This window comes from Alligator sinensis, unplaced genomic scaffold, assembly GCF_000455745.1.
Source record: "Alligator sinensis unplaced genomic scaffold, ASM45574v1 scaffold1059_1, whole genome shotgun sequence".
Classification (NCBI taxonomy): domain Eukaryota; kingdom Metazoa; phylum Chordata; order Crocodylia; family Alligatoridae; genus Alligator; species Alligator sinensis.
The window spans coordinates 566,126-580,898 of record NW_005842103.1 but is presented as its reverse complement, the minus strand read 5'-3'; the positions used below and the strand labels follow the sequence as shown (position 1 = coordinate 580,898).

The window sequence follows — 14,773 nt, the reverse complement described above, 5'->3', positions numbered from 1 at the left end:
CGCTCTTCCTACCTGATCCTACACCATCTGCATAGAAACAAGTGACCGCTGGAAAAACCTCTATTCCCACACCTGTGCTGGCAAAGAAGTATTTCCACCCGCAGCACTGGAGTAGTTGTTGGTGACACCCCTATTCCCAAACTCATTTCAGGTTCTCAAACTGTCCCCATAACCGAATCTCTGAGCATCTTGCAGTATTGCATTAAGCAACCCGACTAATATCTGTCACATTGGCTTGTTGCCTTTCTCTGCCCTTTGCCAGGAGACTAATTGTATGTATGGGGCAATTTTCTTTTTTTTGAAGCTGAGACTAGGGACCACGGGGAGGTTTTCTTGTAGGTAGGTTTGTATTCAAATGTCCATGCTGCCCGGGGCTTCCCTGAGGGAAGGCAGGTCTAAGGAGCGTGCTTTGTCCTTCAAGGGGAAGGTGCTGGGCTTTGTTCTTGCTGCCGTCTCAGGCCAGCTTGCTCAAAGTGTCTTGCACAGATGAGCTTTTCACAGATGAGCTTTTCTGCTCCTGGTAGAAAGCTCCATCGTGGAGTTGTTGAGCACAGTCTGTGTCCCGGCATGTTTGATGACCGGGCCATTGCATGAGCAGAGATATAAACGGAGGCCCGAACATATGACCTGAGACAGTGCCCTAGCTGACTGGAGAGGACAGAAAGCATTGCTCACAGATGTTTCCATGTGAGAGATGAGCTTGGACCAGGAATCTGGAAGCCTCTCGTATAATGAAATGAGTTGGTTAATTGTGGGCATGCACTTTGCACCACAGGAGACTGTGCGGTGACTGCAAACTCTTCAAGCGGTTCACGCTGCCCAGCGGTCGTGGTTAGCTGGAGGCTGCGCGTGGCAGAGGCCGCAGGGAGCTGGGAATCAGCTGCATGTTGTTGGCACTTGAGCTTGTTGCTTCAGGAGCTCACCCGAGTAAAAAATGTGCCGTTATAAACAACAATAAGGGGCTACAGATTTATTTGCACGTGCACTTTGAGATGTTGACAGAAAGTCTTTGACCTTGAAGGTTAAGTATGTGCGGGGAGTAGAGGAGGGAGATTGTCTTTGCATTATGAGCATCTTTAGAAGTCACCAAGCTTACAGTCGGTGCGCTGTGTAGGGTGCCAGCCCTGCTCTCCAGGCAGTGAGCTGGACACAGCCCTCAGGAAATGTAATAGTCAATAAAGGCATTTAAAAATCTACGTGGAAATAAGTGGGAGAGCAATAATATCAGGGCCAGAGGAGGTGGCCGGGCGGGGGGGTGTTTATAACAGCTGCCTCATTAGCAGCAAGCAGATGCCCACATGGAAGAGTCAAAAGGTCTGTGGGGCCCCAAGCAAGGCACCTCGGCGTATGAAGCGGTCAGGTGCAGGGAAAGCAGGACCGAGTCGTGGCTTCTGTGCAGGGCAGCAGCAGATTAGGAGGATGCACTTTGCAGGACCCCTCTGGTCCCTCAAAGTAACCCCTGTTATCCTGAGACTCCCCGGGAGAGCACAAGTTCGTCCTTCCTGCTGCGCGAGTGGTGCTCGAGACAGAATAAGCCGTCTTGTGCATTTGTCTGTCGCCGAGACAAATTCCTGTTTTCCCTGTTCAGCGGTCGGTCGCCAGGGGGTGCCAGGACAGCTCTCTCTCGGCAGCAGCTCCTTGGCCAGACCCGTTTCCCCAGGAGCGAAGTGTTGTAACCCCAGCAGGAAGTGCCGGGCTATTCAGCCTGCTTCCCTGGTAGGTGCCCTTCACCTGGGCCAGGCCCAGGGGGTCTCTGCAGCCTGGACGTCTCTGTGCAACTCTGGGGAGGGTGAAGGATGACCTTTTGGCTAAGGGCCTGCCTGTTATCATGGGGCTTCAACCCGAGGTCCTGTTGGAGGCTGCAAAAAATACTAGCCGTCACTCCTGCCCGGCCGTTTGGACGGCCTGCGCCTGGGGTCAGTCTCTGCGGGTCTGGGAGGGGGAGCAGCCAGACAGCCGGCATCCTTGTCGACAGGCTCTTCCGCCGCTCCTCCTCCCTGTCTGCGAGCTCTCCCTGCCGCCCCCAGCATCCATGTGTCTCCGTGCACAGCGGGAACAGACTGTGCCGTCTTCCTTCCCCGGGCAGCACCCTGCATCCCTGCAAGTTGTGCTCCTGCCCGCTGCCTCCCAGCCCCTGCCCCGCTCTCTGCACGGCTGTCTGTCTGGGGCGGCGGATGCTGCGTGCGGAGCTTGTGGGTCCGCAGCACACGTCCAGGGCAGCCAGACCCAGTGGGGCTCGCTCGGGGAGGCCTGGGGCTTTGTAAGGAGCAAACTCCTCTGGCAGGTGATGTGCGAGGAGGGAGCATTAGCAAGTCTCTGACAATCCTGGTCTGTCACTGGAGCCGGCGCAGACTCTCCCCCGATGCGCAGTTATCTGCAGGCCTGTGCTTTTTTTCTTGCTCGGTGCAGCGGTTTCTCCCATTCGGGGCAGATGAGAGTTTTCCTGCCTGGCATGAATCCTTCACGTTCAAGGTGGGAGTATCCTGGTAGTAACTGGAGACCCCGATGACTTTGTTGCCTCCACTCTCTGCAAACCCCCTTACTTGTACAGGACCCGGCCCCAGGGCCTCTGTCCCGGAGATGCCTAGCGCCCGGTTGTGACGCTCGGGGGACGATGCCTTTGGGCACGTGGGCATTATGCTATGGCAGTGCAGTGACATCAAAGGGAGGCGCTGGAAGCAGCCACCAGCCTTCACCTGGTGAGCGGCATGTGGGAGTGTGGGATTCCCGGGTGCGTGTGCACACGGCTGAGCCGTGGTGCACGGACACGGCGCTCCTCGCTGCTGGCGTTGGGAGCCACAAGGCAGTCGGAGGGAAGGGTCCTCTTGCAGTCTCGCAGGCTTCATAGCAATAGCGATAGCAATCTTCAAGGGCCAGCGCTGTTCTCACTGTTGGATGACTGCCACCGCCGGGGTCGATCTGCCTTCTGGGTGCCACCCTCCGCGGTGGTCTAGGAGCCCCGGGGTCGCCCACCTCCCTGTCAGTGCGAGGGTCCTGCGACCTGCTGGCCCGTTGACTCCAGAGAGATGCTTTCCTCTCTGCCTGCGCATCTCCTTCACCGCCCGCCGTGGGGTCTGGGTCAAGCCACCTCGTTTTGTCCTCATTGTGTCCCGTTTGCTGTTACTGGACCTGTCATCCCCTCGTCTGTGTTTCGTTGCAGGAGCCGCTCCTGGGTGCGGAGCAGAGACGGTCCAAGGGGGCGCAGGGAGACGGCACGCCAGGGCAGCAGCCGCAGCTGGTGAGAGTGACCGCCAGCAGCACGGAGCTGCCCGTCAGCATTTCCAGCCTGGTGATGCATGCCCACAGCACCCTGCCCCAGGTGAGGCTCCAGGAGGGCTTTGCCCTTTTGCTCGGAGCTGCATGCAGCTGTGCGGGGGGCAGCTGCACCGTTCACTCTGCCAGTCAAATTAAAGCAGCAAAACTTTTAAGTCCAGACAAGCCTAAGGAAAGGAGACGACGAGCTGTGCGGTAAAGCCCCTCTGGCCTGGGCGAGGGCGGAGGCAGGCGGAGCAGAGCTAGGTGCTTGCGTGCACAGAGGTGCAGTCCCAATCAGCGCTGGTTCAGGTGTGGCAGGTAGCACCCATTCGGTTCTGGCGCTTCTCTTCCTGGCACCCACAACGGTGTAATTTCTGCCCTTTATTTGCCGCTTCCCCGCCCCTATTGCCTGTGATGTTCATTGGACTAACGCGCCGTTTTCTAACGTGGGCAAAAGGAGAAAAGAGCGTGGTTATGGATGGGGGTACGGAGAGGTATTGAGGCCGACGGTCCCGTTTCTGTATAGGTCACCGCTCAACTGACCTTGCAAACCTGTACCCAGTTTTCATTGGGATAACTAAAACTGCTGCTTCCTTGTGAGGGCCAGCTGAACCCCAGTCCCCCCTCGAGTCTCTGCCGACTCAAAACCCTCCGAGGGGATTTCCTGGGAGTCTGCCCCAAAGCTGAGCGTGCGAGTGCAAGGCTGTGCAGTGTTTCCATAGCAACCCACACTTGTGCTGGGGAAGCATTTTCCATCCCGGCCTCTTCCTACCAGAAGTACCCTTCGTTCGGGCTGGCGGCGCGTCTTGGAGCCGGTTTGCTCAGCGTCCATGTGACGTTTTGTAGGCGTCTGAGAGAGGCGACGAACAGGGTTTTCAGGCAGAGGAAATGTAGATGGTGTCCCTTCTCGTACTCGGTAAAACCCCGATCGTATTGTTTTTAAAACTTCAGTCTTGTCCTGGAGCGAGGAGAGCGCGGAGAAATGGTGAGATGAGATTAGGGGGAGTCGAGAGAGACGGCGAGCCATGGAGGCAAGGCACCGCGGCGCAGGATTTTCAGCTTGTGCCGCATCCCTGTTTTCTGCTGAACTTTTCAAACAGTGATGTCCAGGGGAGACTTCGCACCTCTCACATCTGTGCCTTTAAATGTCATTTATTTATGGCTCTGCAATGTAAACCGCCCGTTTCTGCTGTTTCCTCACTCCCTGCGCTAATGCAGCGCGGAGCCTGGATGCCGGGGTTTCGCTTTTTAGATACCAGTGAAGGAGAGCTGCTCGGTGCCTTTCCTGTGAGTTGACAGGAGTGTAGTGAATTGAGTTGGGCAAAGTAGAAAAAAACATGAAAATATTCAAAGTTACAGTCCTTTTTCCACTTTTTCAAAATGTGTAACTATAGAAGTTTTTCTAAAAACTCCTAGGTTTCGTTTCCTTCTTTTCCTTTTTCCTTTGTGCCATTGAGTGCAATGAAAGAAATGGCATTCAGCATTTTTTCCTGGTCTGTCATTTTTTTTTACTTTCCTTTTCCTTTTCTTAGTCTATAACTTTTCTAAACTTCTCCAGCTTTTTAAAAGTTCCAGCATGGTGAAATCACAGTTTCATTGCTTTTTTGTTCTGCATACAGCAGAAAAAGAAAAAATGAACACCCCCCCCCCAAAAAAATAAAACAATAACATTTTGAAATATTTGAGTGTGTGTGTGTGTGTGTGTGTGTGTGTGTGTGTGTGTACACGTAAGAGTTTTTCCTGGAAGATTTTTTCCATATACAGTATATATGTCTCTCTCTCTCTATAGATATAGATATATATATCTATATCTATAGAGAGAGAGATATAGATATATATATGAAGATTTTTTCTATACTGAAACATTTTACAAAGATATATATCTATATCTATATAGCTATGTATAGATATAGATATATATCTTTTCTATAGATGATATATCTAGATCTATATAGATATATATAGATATATAGATATAGATATCTTTGTAAAATGTTTCAGTATAGAAAAAAATCTTCTTTTCACTAAATACAAATAAAAAGTTGCGGGCAAAACACCCCTTCTAGCTGTAACGGCGAGCTTGCCTGTGCTGCAGGAGAGGTGAAGGCTGCTGTCCCGTTGTCTTTATTCGCATGTTAAAGAAACAGCCAAGAGCAGCTCCCCGGTGAGGGCAGTAACCAAAGTAGCTGCGGTGAGTTTAAGGTGGAGAAGCACGCCCCGTTGCCGCTGCGATCAAACGCCGCCGGCAGGTACGGTATGAAGAAGGGCGCTGGTGTTTGCAATATTAGGTCTCGCCGTTCCCCGTTACCCGACGCGCTCCCCCGGGCCGAGGCGGACGCCCTAGGCCAGGACTGCCGCTTGTGCCCGTGGGGAGCTCGGGGCTGGAGGTGCTGGGGGACATCGGCAGGGAGCAGCGGGGCGAGCACGAAGTGCTCAGCGGACTTGGGGCTTTCTGATGGAGCCCAGGTTTTTCCCCCCCAACTGATCCGCTGTGCTTGTGCTTAATGTGGGTTCTCCTCCCCGGCAAGGCTGTTTTAGCTGGCTGCCTAGCAACCCTAACTAACAGCCTGTCTGCACATGGGCAGGAGCCATAGGCTGCGATGTCACTTCGTGTCATTGAGGAGAATCGCTTTTTATATCAAAAGATGCACTTGAGCTAGATTCAGCCCACTCCACATGCCGCCCTTGTGCCCCTGCAAGGGGTGGGAACGGGATCCACGCCCGGACTTTCTTCTTCAGACCTTACACACGGCATGTGCAATGCCAGATTGCCCAGTTCCCCGGGGCTAAGCCTGAACTGCACCATTTGATTGCTCCACTTACACGTTTGCTGAACAAATGAAGTTGCTCTGCCCCTGAGAGCGGGCACAGTCGTCCAGTAGCGAGGAGCCTTTGTTAGTGAGTTTAGTCTCCTCCGTTTACAAGGAGCACCTTCAGGTGAATAGGACACAGCCACAGCGGGCATACGTGCAAAGGAAAGGACCTGGGTATAGCTCAGTGTGTCCAAAAAGCTGTTCCCCAGCCCATCTCTGCAGGTAGCTTGTGACCTCTAGCCCCTGGATATTCACTGTCTGGGTACTTTATAAAGTAGACAGGTCTTCTGCATTCATATATGCAAGTATGTACTTGAGACGATGGAGGAAGGTCGTGTTGTAGCGCTGAGGAAAGAGCGGGTAGCAGCAAATTGAGGTGAAAACAGAAATCTGGCCTAGGTTCTGCTCCTTCCAGTGACGCTGCTCTAGTTCACCGTGCCAGGGCATGCAATACCTATCAGTTTTCTCTTCTCTCTTTCAAAATACACGTCTGACCTCCCAGGCAGTGTTTACTGGGACAATGACCCGGTTTGAAAGCGAGCGTCTATTGTAAATGTCTTTCCTCCCTCTAATTAATGAAGCCCAGAGAGAATGGTGGAGACCTTTAAAGGGCCCCAGTCAAGCTAGGTGAACTGACTTCATGATGGCAGATGAAGTTCAAAGTCAACAATGCAAAGTAATGCACTTCAGAGAGAAAAATGTAAACTACTCATTCACTTCGCAGAATAAGGAGCATCCCTTCTGGGAAGGGACCCGGGCTCAGTGACGACCTGGGCTGACTATGCAGCTGTGGTCAAGAAACCAAAGACGTTCGGGCCTGGAAAAGCTGCAAAAGGACTGGGAAGGTGTGTGAAGTGGGAAATGGCATGTGGCCTTCGAGCTACGGACTCTGTACGGTACTGGTCACCACATCTTGAAAACCGGGCTGCAGGTCTGAAGGGTGCTGAGAAGAGAAGTGTGTGACGTCTGAATGAATGAAGTAATGAATCATACAGAGAAATAGATTAGACATCTGTTCTCCTCATCCCCTGGCACAAGCAGGGGACTTCCCACTACATTTAAATGCAGCATTAAATGTCAACACGGACAAAAGGGAATGCTTTTCACATAGCATATAATTGTCACTGAGGCCATGAACTTAACAGGATTCAGCAAGGACTGAACTTTTAACAGATAACAATAATAGTCAGAGTTATAATGGTTAATGCTAACTGCATTGGTTTGTTTTTGGCAGAGACATTATCCCTCTTGCTTAGATGACGCTCAATCTTGAACCATAAGATATTAGGAAGAGGCATAACAATAGGGAGCAGATATAAAATAATCTGCCTGATGCAGAGCTCCTTACACATCTCTCCGACGCAGCTGATGGTGGTCACTGTTGGAGGTAGACTGCTGAACTCAGTGGGCCCAGAGTCACCTCCAAAATGACAGTCACTTCGTCCCCTCAACCAGGGTTGAAAACTACTTGGATACCAGCAAAGGAGCATCAACCTCTCCAATAGCCCTTACAGAAAGGCTGTATCTTCCTCCCTCTGAGGTACGTGAACTGCTTCTTGTCACCAGCCGGTAATTTTTCTAGTGCGGATGTATCCTTAGACTCTTCCAGTGCCGCTAGCGCACGCTCTGTAAGGAAACGCGGCGTCCCACACATCGCACGTGGACCCTGCTTGCTACTTTTGGTCTGGTTCTCACTGTGCTGTGAAGGAGCACAAAAGAGTTATTGAATGCATGCTACAGAGGGGAAGTAGTGTTCATCTCTAGTGCACTCCCTTGAGCTATAGAGCAGGGGATAGCCTTGCACAAGGGTTTGCAACCAGGGTGCCATGGGGTGCTGTGCAATGTTAGCACTGCAAGGTGTGCAAACACGATTCACAAGATAAACCCAGACTGCAAACAGGTAGGTGGAGCTTTCACTCCACATCGTGCCGTGTGATGGTCTTTCTGAGTTCTCTGCAGCAGCAGAATTGCTCTATCATTTTTCTGTAGAGAAAAGCAGTGAAAGCTAGGAGCTGGCATTTTCCAAAGGGTGCCTTGAACCCATCCATGCATGCCTCAGGTCTAGCTGGGGGAGCCTGGAGTCTACAAAAAGGTGAGAACTGCTGGCCTAGCGTGATTCCTGTGGGGTAACTGGAGCCGATCACTGGCCAGAAGTAATGAGGGATAGGAAAGTGGAAGGAGACGTATGCTAGGATGGTGGCCTGACACGTGGCAGTATTGTGGTATTTCTCTTGGCCTGTAAAGCTGTAAGAGCCACTGTTGAGCCTTTTTTTATAATCGTACAATTTTATCATTGGTATTGCTCAAACTACCTGGGATTCTCCATGCTGGCCCAGCTGGTGGTTTGTGGGTGGCGTTGCAAAGGGAGGAGAAGACAGTCCTGGGGATGAAGTAAAATTGTTCTCCTCTCCAAAGCGCAATCATACAGCCCGGGCTCTCTCATCCTCTTTGAAGTGCGGGTTCCCCACGTCTGCTCGGCCTCTGGACATCCACTCTGGGGTCATCTAATGGGACTTTCTGTGCAGCACGGGCCGTAGGAGGCCGTGACTTCTGCAGGAAGCCCGTAGCTCTGGTCGTCTTGGAGCCATTCTTGCCGGAAGAGACATCCAGCCTTGATTTAAGGAGAAAGCACCACATCTCGACCCATTGTTCTGCTCATTGCTGGGCTTTACTTCTAGCCCGCATGCATCTAGGTACAGTTTCCAGCCGCTGGATCTAGTGCTGGCTTTGTTTGCTAGGAGAAAGAGCCGTCTGCTGTCAGAAACCTCCCCTCAGAGGTATTCCTAGGCCAGGATCAATTTCCAATTGAATTTCACTTAGGCAAACCGAATGGACCGAGCTCTTTTATTCTGCCAGCTTACAGCAGGTTTCCCAGACCTGAAATAATTCCTTCGTTCTTTTCTGAGCTTTTCCGTTTTTTCAATGTCCTTTTTAATGTGTAGACAACTAGAACTGGACACGGCATACAGTAACAGCACGGGGCCTCCTCCTCCCAGAGACAGCGGCCGTCCTCGCTCCCTCCTCTTGCTCAGTATTTCCTTGTTCTTACACCCGAGGAGCCCGTTCGCTCTCGTAGCTGCCACATCACGCTGGGAGCTCTTAATTAAGGGATTACCCACCAAGAGCTCGTCAGTGAGTGCTTTCCAGCAGGACAGGCGGTCTTCTCTCTGCGAGGAGCGGAAAAGAAGCGCGTGCTGCCGGCGGGGTGGGCACCAACGCACCAACCTGTGCAGGAGTCGGGTTTACGTTTCCACGTGCGAGTACGTTTCATTCTCGCCGGTCGTGTCCAGCATCCAAAGATCTTTCCTTCCTCCCAGCACGCCTCCAGCAAAGGCAATGCAGGCTTCCCACGTGCCGGGCAGCTGCCTCGCGCGCCTCGAAACAGTCTGCCGCTTGGGGCGAGCGGCGTTGCGTCTGCCGGGGTGCCCGAGGAGAGTGCGCCCGGGAAGGCCACGGCGATGCAGCCGCCTGCCCGCGAGAAGGGCACGGAGACCTCGCCGCTCGTCTTAGTGAGGCTCCAGCAGCCTCGGTGGCTGCATACGAAGCAGGTGAAAATCCCAGCCTGCGCTTCGGGCTCCTGATGGATGATTCTCACGCTCCCCGCGCCTGAGCCGCGGTGCCACCTCCTCGCGCTGCAGGGGCGGCGGGACGGAGCCGGGGAGACTGCTGCTCTGCTCGTGCGAATGCAGGGGAGTGAGGATGAGTCACTCCAGCTGGATCTCGGCACATGGAGGGACGGGGCTGCAGGAGCTTCGCTGATCCTGATGTGCCGGGGCCCTCACTGTGGACAGCTGCCCCTGGGGAGCGCGAGTCCTGGCGGAGATTGCCGGCTGCCTTTCACAAGCGCTCCCCGGCGTCGGGCAGAAGGGGATGTGCTTGCCTTGCTCTTCCCTGCTGGAAGGGACCTCGTAACGAGCCCTGGCGACTTCTGCATAGGGCAGGTCCTTGGGCATCGCGGGCGGGCGCCTGCGTGTGCACGGGGTGAGCGGTGGGCTGTGATCCCAGCAGGACCTCCCCGCGGCCAGGCGGGAGCGTCGCAAAAATGTCTGTGCCCCACCTGGCCTAGGCAACGCCGTGAGAGCCGCGACCGATTTGGAGCCGTCGTGCCGCTCGCTACCCAGGACGCGGAGAGGTGACTGCATGGGTTGGCTGCGTCCCGCGCGAAGTGGGGTATGGTGGGCTTCAGTCCCTGGAAGAAGTCTTCACCTGCTGCTGAGGCTAGTTGTCTGTGCACGAGAGGTGAATAAACCCTCTGCTTTTTGTCTTCCAACCCCGTCTAGTCACAGCTTGTAGAGGATATCGAGAGGCTCGGAGGCTTCCAGTACAAAAGCTGATGTTTCTGAGGAGCTGGATCCAGAGGTGGTGTGGAGCGGGAGCCGTCGAGCATGGTCCCAGAGGCAGCAGGTCTGACTCTGGAGCCTGTTTCTAGACCGGTCCTCGGTGGAGAATAACAGAGACGTTAAAGCAGCAAGGGTGCTGCGTGCCTCTAGCTCTCCCGCAGCTGGGGCGTGGGTGGGGGTCCTGCCCTGTCCTCTGCGGTCCCCCTTCCTGGGAGAGGCCGTGTGGGCACAGTTATGCACCTGATGCTTAGAGAAGACACTTAGCTAGCACCGAGAAGGCGTTCAGCCCGAGAGGGGCCGGCGGCCGAGGGCTGGCTCTTCCAGCTCGCGGTGATCTTCCGCAGAGAAACGGGAGTGTTGTCTCCAACGCAGCCTCTCCAACGCTCTTGTAGACGACAACGCGCGCCGTCCCCAGATGGCACGGCAGCCTCGCCCGTGTTCCTCCGAACGGATCGATGTGAAAGGATTCGGACCGTAAAGCGGAGCAGCGATGTCTGAGCGGGTGGCAGACTCCTCGTTACCCTCCCTGCCCGGGGGGTTTCGAACCCAGCAGAGTGACCCACGCATTCCCGCGGGCTCCCGGCGGCACGGGGGATCACCGGCTTCTCTTGGATGGACGGGAAGTGGAAATGGCTTTCGGCCCCGAGCAGCCCTCAGAGAAGACCTCCTAGGCCTGAAGCTTGACATCCAACGTGTTAGTATCTTTGTAGATAAATCCGAACACCTGGAAAGAGGTGAGCTCTGACCCCCTGCGGGCATGCCAGCTGAATTCAGGAGCAGCTTATGAAAGCCTGCCTTGCCCTGAAGTTACAAGTGAGCTCTTGAGAGCAAATCTACACACAAAAAAAAGAGAAAGGATGATGCCAGGATGTGCGTCCCAGTCACATAACTGCTAGGAAAACCTGATTGTCAGAAACGAATGCATAGCACTCGGCATCCCTACGGTGCCGCCTGCGAGAGCGGGTGCTGGGCAGAACTATCCCGAAATCATAACCCTGGGGAAGTGAAGCGGGCAACCGTTGTGTCGGTAAGAAGAGACGGTTCTCTTATTTTGGCATCCGTTGACTGTGTATGAGCTTGGCCCTGCCGGGTCAAAGCGCCCATCTATCATCCTGTCGTCTTCAGGTTTTCTGTAGCTGCCGTCACAGCAACGTGCAGATTTTCACGGCCGGAAGGGGCCGTTCAATCATCTAGTCTGACCTCTCTGTACTCTCTGAGCCTTGAGCCCTTTCTCCATCTATGTCTTGTTTCACAGGTGGCGTCTTGCATATTGGCTGGCTTGGGCCAGGAGCGTTTCCAGAGCGCAATGCAGGAAAAGTCCTAAAATGGCACCTTGTGCAAACGGCAAAGCTTTGGAGAGGTCTCTCTATGGCAACTGCACCAGGAATAGGAGAGAGAAAACCACAGGGCTGGGGGGCACTGGTTGCATAGTCCTGCCTTCCAGGACACGAAAACTCAGGCAGTCACAGATAAAGGAAAGGAGGATGTATGGTTTCCTAAATGCGGCCCTTTGGATTTAGGCTTACGAGTCTCTACTGTAGGTAGTGAGAAGTCAGTGGCTGGTGGGGAAAGACCACAAAGGTGCATGTGCAGGTGTTAAGCCGCTGGCATGCGTCGTGGGGAAGTCTCTGTCCAGGGGAGATGCCCAGAAACCCACCTGCTACAGTTAAGGCAGTGCTCACAAAGGGCCTCCAGAGCAGTTCTTGGATGGTTAAGTTAATGCTAATGGCTATAGCTTGGAGACTCTGAAGTGTTGCTAGATATTGGTTAAACAGGGGAGACTGAGGTGGACATGGGCACTGAAAGAAATATAGTTCGTAGGGGGAGAGTTTTGCAGGCTGCTGAGTTTGACTGCTTTCATCAGCTGAGTACGGTGAAATCACGTCTCGAGTGAGCTAGGGGCACGGAGGAAACATTGCATAAGGTGAGCTTTTGCTGTCTTCTCTATCGCTTTGTGCCTGTCGTGCTAGAGCTTTGCAAAAGCTGCAGCCCAGGATGCTTGCTACGGTCCTATAAGGGTCCTGAAGCCCTATAAACCTGTGGTCAGCTTTGTGTCCCAGACGCACCTGAGGAAATCCTGTGGCCCCCCCCCGTGTTTATTTAGTAGGGAAGGAAGCACGCTTAGCCAGTTAATGAACCAAGACCGTCCTCTGCCAGCTCCTGCACGCTTCCTTCAGCTCTCAGCGCGACTCTGTCACCAACAGAGCCAATGCAATCCTTGGACGTGTAATAGGGAAACGCCGCGGTGATGAGACGGCTGGACTTGGCACTGGTGCTGTCCCGACTGGATTACTAGCTCTGGTGTCCACAACTCAGAGTACGTTTGTGAGTTGTAGGTGGTTCAGAGAAGAGCCAAGAAAAGGGATGATTCATGGATCGAGGAACTTGCCTTCTAGCGACGTACCCAAGGAGCTCAATCTGCTTCTCTTAACAGTGATCCCAACATTTAAGCACTTACGTAAGGGAGCAGAAATGTGACAACAGAGAGCTCTTCAATCCACGTACAAAAGTGTGACACGTCCCAGCGGCTGGAAGTTGAACATGGATGAATTCAGACTGGATACAAGGAGCACGTTTTTAATGCAAGGGCAACTGGCCCCTGCAGCAATTCACCACATCTGGATTCGGCAGTCCCGGGACTTTCTGAATCAAGGTTGGATGTTTTCTAAAAGAGGCGATGCTGTAGTTGAAGGAAGAATTAATTTGGGAAAGTCCTATGGACAGGCTTTTAACTGGACTTCAGATTGGATGCCCAAAACCATCTTGTCTGGGCTGTTTTATGAGTCGACGTGGAAAGTGGGTGCTCAGGAACCCGAAGCCAGTAGTCTGATGAGTGTCATGGGGTGACCTGGGCCGCTCAGCAGCCTCCGCATCGCTCTGCCCATCACGTGCCATCCTTTCCCCTGGGCACGGCACCCATGGGGTTTCCTGCTCGCGTTTACCCCATGCGTCCAAAGAAAGGATCTGGAAATGTAGCCGTGACCTTCCCTCTGAGCTGCATTGCTGCTCCGGGACCATTTTCACTCTCATTTGGGGCTGCCTCGAGGCCTCCTTGCTTTCCAAACACCACTCAGCTGCCTCCCCCCATTCGGGGAGAGGAGTGCAGGCGGGCAGGCAGCTGTGCAGATAAAATTAAACAGGAACAATACCACTGATGAGCAGCAGCTCAGCACCACGTAGCCAATGCTGCTCTTCCTCCACCGCACAGTCCTGCTCCCCACGTGACTCGGTAATGAAGCTGACTTCATCGCTGTCAGCCTGCCAGTGCGGCCCATCCCCGCCATCCTTCACCTGCTCCGCGCGCTTCCCATGAGGTGTTGACTCTGTCCCTTCCCCGCGGCTTTTGTTCGAGAGCTCTGAGGCTGACACTGTTGGATTATCCCTGCTTATTTGAACAGATGATAGTGTGAGCAGCGGCAGATCTTAACAAGATGAAGAGAGAGAGACTATTTCAGAGGATATACGTTCCCTGCCTGCTCCTAAATTGCACAGTTTTGTCAGCCTGCCCAGTTTGGGCTGGGCGGGTGCAACATCTGCTCCTTTCTATAGGCAGCCTATAAATAGGAAACATCCCTGTGCAGAGATCCTGCCTTTTTTTGCAACGTGTGGGTGAGCAGGGGCACTGTACTGAACGTACAGTACAAACCCGAAAGCAAAGCAGTGGTTTGCTCTGATGCCTGCAGGCGCCGGTGTTATCCCTGTGTCAGCAGAGCTGAGGCCAGCGTGTTCCCCTTTCAGACCCGGCCTGTATTTGTATTAGGTGCAAAACCAAGGGGACAGGAGGCATGGCGTGGGCAGGAAGGCAGGGGACTCTGCACAGTGACACGTGTGTGCAACACGTGGGATCATGTTTGCAGCCCCGCTCTCGGCATTTGGGAGACGTCGGGTAACCCCGTACCTCAGGGCTTGTCGGTCAATAGTTGGGGCCAGGACGCATTGCAGCATTGCCCACAGGTGAGGCCTGGAGTCCTTGGTTGCAATGTGCTGATGCTTCTGCCAGTCCTTGGACATCCCAGAGGCTCCCAACCTGGAGGGTCTCGCTGCTGTACTCGGGTCCCACCAGTCACCAGTGTGGGGCAGGAAGGACTTTTCCCCCAAATCAGATTAGCGGTCGCTGTGAGGTTTTCCACTTCCTCTGCAGTGTGGGAATCGGTTCGTTTCCTTGGCTCTCAGAGAAGATCGTAGCCCACTACATTCGTGTCGTTGCCGTGGCAGGTATTGGCAGTGCCCTCGTCCCCCCTGCTTTTACCTGTGGCCTGTTACAAAGTGGTCTTGGTGTTTTGGGCACCGGGCCTGTCAGTTGTGTGCGAAGGTTTGGATATTCCTTGGTAAGGGATTACTTGCTCGCTGAGGGGACTGGGGTTG

General features: G+C 53.8%; 1 protein-coding gene across 1 annotated transcript in view; it reads left to right on the top strand.

Annotated features, from left to right (window-relative positions):
* DLG3 (discs large MAGUK scaffold protein 3) overlaps positions 1-14,773 on the top strand; it is a 111,138-nt gene that overhangs the window by 10,020 nt on the left and 86,345 nt on the right. The gene's annotated exons all lie outside the window — the stretch shown is intronic.